This window comes from Magallana gigas, chromosome 10 (assembly GCF_963853765.1).
Source record: "Magallana gigas chromosome 10, xbMagGiga1.1, whole genome shotgun sequence".
Classification (NCBI taxonomy): domain Eukaryota; kingdom Metazoa; phylum Mollusca; class Bivalvia; order Ostreida; family Ostreidae; genus Magallana; species Magallana gigas.
Genome location: NC_088862.1, coordinates 22,676,340 through 22,683,342, shown reverse-complemented (window position 1 = coordinate 22,683,342; position 7,003 = coordinate 22,676,340).

Below are 7,003 nucleotides of genomic sequence, written 5' to 3'. Positions count from 1 at the left end.
ATCAATCCTGGTCTCTCACTGAGAGAGAGAGAGAGAGAGAGAGAGAGAGAGAGAGAGAGAGAGAGAGAGAGGATTGTACTAAAATATTTACTCTGTTCTCTGTAATAAACTCGTATTATATCTTCTTAATGATTATGCCTAGGATAAATCCAAAGACAACCGAATGAACAAAGATTTCCTGATGTATGGCTGTCTTTCTTTACAAATTACATGTCAGAAAGGAACACGGTGTTTTAGACTTTTGACTACTCTTCGCAAATAACCGCTCCATTCTTCTTTCATTTATTTATTTATTCCGATACATCAGTGACAAGTTTTTCCTGTAAATTGTTCACGGTTTTGCACAAAAATACAATTTTCTTCATGGAAATGAGAGATGCCGACTTGATCTTTGCTGCAAAGAGGACTTTCCAGCGGGTTTGTTTAAAGATTGCTTCGATAAATATTCATTACTAAAGTTGTCATATCAATTTTTTCCGGACCTACATGAATGTACTAAGCGAGCAACTACATGTAAATACTTGAAGAACCATTCATATTCGTGGGAGCTGTTTAAGGAATCATTGAAAAAAAATTGAAATTGCGTTAAATTTGGCACCAAAATCAACTCGCTTTGAAATAAAACTCAAGGTCCGTTGAATTTGAGACCAAGTGCAAGTCAACGAATTTTGAACAAAAATATTTTTTTTTTCAATTATAGAGACATTTAACGCTCTTCGAACAATATGTATACATTACATTTTCTTGGAATCGATTTTTAATCACTTGATAGAATGCATGATGGTTTTTAAAAACTAATGATTAAGAATTACCGTCTTTAAGAACGAGAAGGGAGCAGCCAAAGATGCAGTTAGAACTATTTTAACAGGAGCTTGGACTTTGAGTAGTTTTGTCAAACAGCACCGTGCTGTAGTCCTGTCTATTTCATTGCTGGCTACTCAGCTATGGCTCTTTGAGATCAACAAGATTTGTCTGGCTTTTGAGCTAAGACTACACAATCGGTGCATATTTCACTTGAAACCAGTGTCATATTTAACTTGTTTTGACGCAAGAAAAAGATAGTTACATCCTATTGAAAGTCCAAGGTCTTGTTAAAATGGTTCTAATTAACCATGTTAATTAACAGTACATTCAAACTGATTACAGTAAGAAGGTCCCCTATACCCCTTCAACTTTCTTTCCCAAACATAAGCAGTCAAAAGATTAACAGTTTTTAGAGAAAACGTCAAAATATAGATAAATGTACTAAGTAATATCAATTTTTTTTTCAAAGTTAAAAATTGGATAAAGGTTCATAACTCTTGTGTTAGAATTGGTGCAAACATCCGTGTTAATGGTATAGTTTCATAGCCACAAACAAAAGTAGTTTTGAATATCATATCGTCACTGAAGTTCAGGTTTATTTACACAGCATCTATTTAATTAGATATAGTTTTATGACAGACCAATGAATGATCGTAATATTGTGGGGTTTTTAATCATCCAATTATAACATTGTGATGGGCCCGAGATGTTCTAAATGGGTTTTTTTTTTAAAAATCAATATCGCTCGAGTCGGTCTTTTTTTAACTGACGAAAATTCCGATTTCTTTGACCAATGTCACTCCTTGATCAGAATCACTTGTGACTATTCTTTTGTTTTCAATTTGTATATTCTTAATAACTGATTTATTTCATGCCCTGCATCTTCTTGCAGTTTAATTTTAACTATCTTTGAAAAGAAAGTCACCAAAAAAAATAAAAGAGTATTGACAGGATTTAGTAATTGTTTTGGTTCACGGAGGTATAAAATCATAAAACTGAATAGCAAAACTTTTTTATATAGATTTATTTAATTGGTTCTCATCAGATTTTGCGATTCGGTTTTTAGATGGTTATTATTCCTCGATAAATAAATGAATGAATACGAATGTACCGTCAATTCAACATTAAAATTTACAGTTCATTGAAGGAAAATAAAATCCATAACCTGATGACGCTTGCTCGCTGAACCACTGAAGTAACATTTTATTGTTTGAATAAACTTTCTAAAAGTTATAAATAAATCAAAGCAAAGAAATGCAAAAAAACCCTATTCAATATTTTTTGCTTTGATCTACAACCATTTATAAAAAAAAAACCCAAAAAAACAGACCATAGTTGATAAAAGTATATCCATAAATATTAATATTTGAACATGGAGTTCATTTTCACAATCAAAATTGAAGTCGTAAATGTAATTGAGTAATACATTATGCGAGAATTGTCAATTAGTTTCCATGAAAAAAGGGAACTTATTGGAATAAAAATCGCATTCTCGGTGGGCCGGGAATGAATCATTAATGGTATTGCGTCTCTGTTGCAACTGACTTTACATGATTTGATTGTCTAGTAAAACAAAGACTGGAATTAATGAATACACGCCTCGTCTTTTTATATTTAGAAATAAAACACAATTTCTCGACCTCGAAAGCTATTCGGCAAAAATTCTCGAAAGCTCGTACTACATGTATATACATGTATCATCTCAGAGATTGCAAGGAAAAACTAATGTTTTGCATAAAAAAAATTCTTACCACATACATGTAACGCACCAACCTACAGTGTACAATGTCTTTCTTGCGGTGGATTAATGAAAAAGGGCGATTGAAATGCGTGCACATGATTTATATAAACACGAAGGGGGAGTAATTAGCTGCAGAAGGGGGCGACAATAAATATTTTTTATTAGGAAAAGGAAAATTCACTTTAGTTGCATTCCTTTGAAAACAGAATCGTATTCTTATATGAATGATGCGTGCTTGAAAAGCGGAAACTAAAGGAGAAAGGTGAAATTATCTGTAAAAACATGTTGTCTTACGATAGAGCTTATTAAATTACATGTAGGCCCATGCCTACAATAGTATCAAGTAAATGGAACTTACATCGACATGTTTGTGGAGTTTAAGATGAATTCTTTTGATGATGCTCAAAAACAAAATCTTAGCTAAATAACGTGTATCCGGGTTTTTTCGCGTGTCACAAAATATGCGAAAATGGGGGAAAATCTGAAACATTTTTAATTTGCGTCTGTCATTTTTTGCGATTTAAAAAGTTCCTTATAAAAATGATACAGGATATAATTTCTTATTCAATAATTTGCGATCTAAAAGAAGTGACTGTCGCGAAGAAAGCGAAAATTAGATCACCCCGAAAATTACCGGATATACGGTAACCTAAGCGCAAATCCGAGCTCCGTAATATTCTAACAACGGTATTAAAGGGGCGTGGTGACGTTTTCGATTAAATCTTATTTTTTTCTGCTTTCATTATTTACAATGCTTTAAGAATGCATTTCTAATGATCAAATAAAATTTGAGAGTCAGTAAAAGCTTTGTTTGCATAGCAACGAATTGTAAGATCTGTAAATCGTTTACAACTCAACGAATGACACTAAAATTTTAGTTGCCTATCAAAACCATTGTAAACATTAAAATTGGAGGAAATCAAATAATTTTTGGCCAAAATCGTGACCATGCCTCTTGGAGGCGTTTATGTGTATTGTCTAACCGAAAGCCTGTGCGATGATGACCTCTTGATAAATAATAGAAATGTAATTATTGAGAACTAAAGAACATTGTTATTTGCCACTCCTGACATGCCCACCATTATCACCTAGCTAAAACAAAAGCTACATTTTAAAGACATGCGCAAAGCGTGCAAACTAATAACCCGTACCGGAAATGTAAATAGCAATATTGACACAGCATGAATTCACGAAAATGTGACACACATGAACACGTTAATTGTGTTTCTCTTTGTTCTAGACACACTTAAATTATCGTAAAACAATAACATTATTATTGAATGCCTCTACGGTCCGTGGTTTGCAATATACTTCCATAAATTGTTTGAGGTGATGCTGAACGGGTCTTTATCTTGCAAGTATTCTGACTTACTGCTTGTGAAATTGGCAAATTAGAAGTCTTACTTAGTATTATGATATCAAAATGGGAATCCAATTAAAAATATTATGACTTACATGTAAGTATAAACTGTATCATGTATGACTGGACCAAGAGCACAGAGCTTAGTGACTTCCCTATCATCAGTGCATCAGGCTGACAGAGTATGACCTCAAAGATCATATAAATGGAAGAAAACTGCAATCTCAGTCAATTCTAAATGAGGCGTGGGCGCATTTTTTTTTCAGAAAAGGAGTCAAGTATGAAGAAATGAAACATATTGCAACAAATCTGGAATGCATTGTTTTTCACAAAGATGATTTTGGCTTAATAATTGCCACCATATTTAGACCAGAAAACGCATTTTAATCTGTCCGAAAACGTTTATGTTGCATAGTTTCTTAAAATCATTCGATATTCATCTTCCGATATTCATCTTTATGGTTAAAGTGATAATTATACACTAGATTTAAAAGAATTATCAATAATTCTTATTTGAAACGTCCCTTTATTTTGTCAGTTGAAAGACGCGGCTATATACAAATATCATCAAAAGTTAAGGGATTTTGCATTGCAAACGTTATGAAAGTACCCGAATGAAAACAATCAAATATTATAGGAAGTCTTCAAGGAGACTTCCAGATGAAAGATGTCAGATTTCCGATTATAAATCACTGTATTAAGAAAATTGTTATGGTTTCTATGAATTTTTCTTCGGGTAATACAAAGAGACTGCGTGTCAAAAAAAAACCTTGGGGTTTTTTCCTTAAATCAATTTCAATCATATTTCTTTACTAAGCAGGTGTATTTTCGTACAAATTGTAAAATGGTGAACTGGGACAGACTACAATTATAGTTGTTCAAATACATGCTCTAACAAAATCAATTTGAAATTTAAGATCACCGTTTCAAGTCAAGAATAATGATGACAATTGCTGATTCGAATTAGGTTGTTGTGATTTATAAAAACTATGCGGTTAAAATAAAAGAGTCAGCGATCGATCGAGATCACACAAAGATGTAGTTCGCCTCAAAATATAACGATGTTACTTAAAATATTACATTAACCATGGTTGACAAATATGGGGTTTATAGCTATTTCATTTGAAGAAATTAACTTAAAGATAGAGTCTTGATACTTGATAAATAATTTTGTAGCAGGATTTATCTTGCCTTTTTTTTCAACCTTTACACTAGTTTAATAATACATATAGTTACGTTTAAAAACGTGGGTTATTTATGTCAGGGCTTGATGCACACAGACAGTGGTACCTATTCAATGAGGTTGCTCCCTATTGTGTCAACAAGGAAAGCTGTTCAAAGCCAACCATGCCAAAACCCCTCATCAAGATAGACTCACCGTCACTGGCCAGGAAATGCAGCAAATGTAAACTGACTGGACACAACAAAACACCGTGTAGAACATAAATTAAGCATAAATTACATGGGTAAATCCATGTAAATTGTGGTGATATTTCAATTTCACTTAAATATTGTATTTGTTCAACTTCTTTTCATATTGTTTACAATATTGATTGATAATTTGATAATTGAATGGAATGATGGATGGATGGATGGACGAATGATTGATTGATTGATTGATTGAATGAATGATTGTTTAATTGATTGATTGATTAAAACATGATATATAATTGTTACAATTAAAGTTTTATTTCTTGATATATTTTTTAAAAGAGGTTTAAGTGAAAACCTGGCATTTTTAAAACCTGAATTTCTTTTTCCAGTGATATTCATTTTACTATGACCAGTTGTTTCATAGAATGCTAACAATAATATTAATATACTGCACACTGTACTGAATGTATCTGGTTACAACTGGTTTAGAAGGGTAAATGCATGATATAACTAACTTAAAGACTGCAAAACAACAAAGAATGCATTTTAAAATGTGTTTTACATGTAACTTTATGTGTGTTACATGTAATCAAACAGATGCAGAAATTATATACAGAAATGCACAATAAGCAGCAATCCCTAGATACCCCAGCAATCTTTGTGACGTCATATCTCAAAAGCTAGCTTGTATATGAGAGTGAAATTTCATAATATTAAATTTGGACATATAAGGTATAAGAATAAGCAAAAATCTCATTTTTGAAAATTTCCTCATTTGGACCCAAAATGTCATGGCTGGTCACATATATTTAGATTCATGAATATGTGGAAATGATCATGTGAGAGAGAGAGAGAGAGAGAGAGAGAGAGAGAGAGAGAGAGAGAGAGAGAGAGAGAGAGAGAACAAACATAATATTATTATGATATTATGAAAAAAAAGTTTTTTTCCCCAGAGACTGACTATCCTGAAAGGATTATGTTAGGACGAGAGTGATGATCATTTTGTTTCGAGAAAATTGCTCCTGTTTAAGATTGATAACCTTTTAAAAGTATCTCGGGTATGTGCCCGTTTACATGTATATTTAATCAATGTAATCAATTTAATTTCATGCAAATGACGATTGTTTGGTTTTGAATTTTTTTTTTCATTTTCAACAAAAATATCAGGGCCTATATTGATTGATCATGATAAATGATTGTTGGATTAATTAAGAAATAAAACTCTTGTTTTACTCAGCGCTTGACATCATTCTGGTTACAGATTGAACTGCCACCAGAAGTTGCTACAAATTCCAGTGGAGATTTTCCTAAGAACATGTGAAGGTGTGTGATATTTTTTCCTAGTCTGTTGATATTTATCGGTATTTTGAATTAATTATCCATTTAGATTAAATCTTTTTTCATGTTTAATTAATTGTTTTTTTTTTTTATATTCCACTAATATCACGGAGAAAAAGACGGATCTTGATATTATCTTTGAGAATAATGTTTGAAAGCATTTAAGTGTCTATATATTACTTGCAATGGGCATTTGGCAAAAGATAGCAAATGTATGTAAATTGTAACAAATTTTGAATCAAAACTCGTTTTGAGACTTTTTCTGATTATTAGCATAGGCGACGGAACCGGGAAGGGGGGGGGGCCTTACCAAAGTTAGAGTCCTTACCATTAGGCACATAGCATCAGGGAGAGTCCAGCCCCCCTCCTCCACTTTTTCTCGCAGC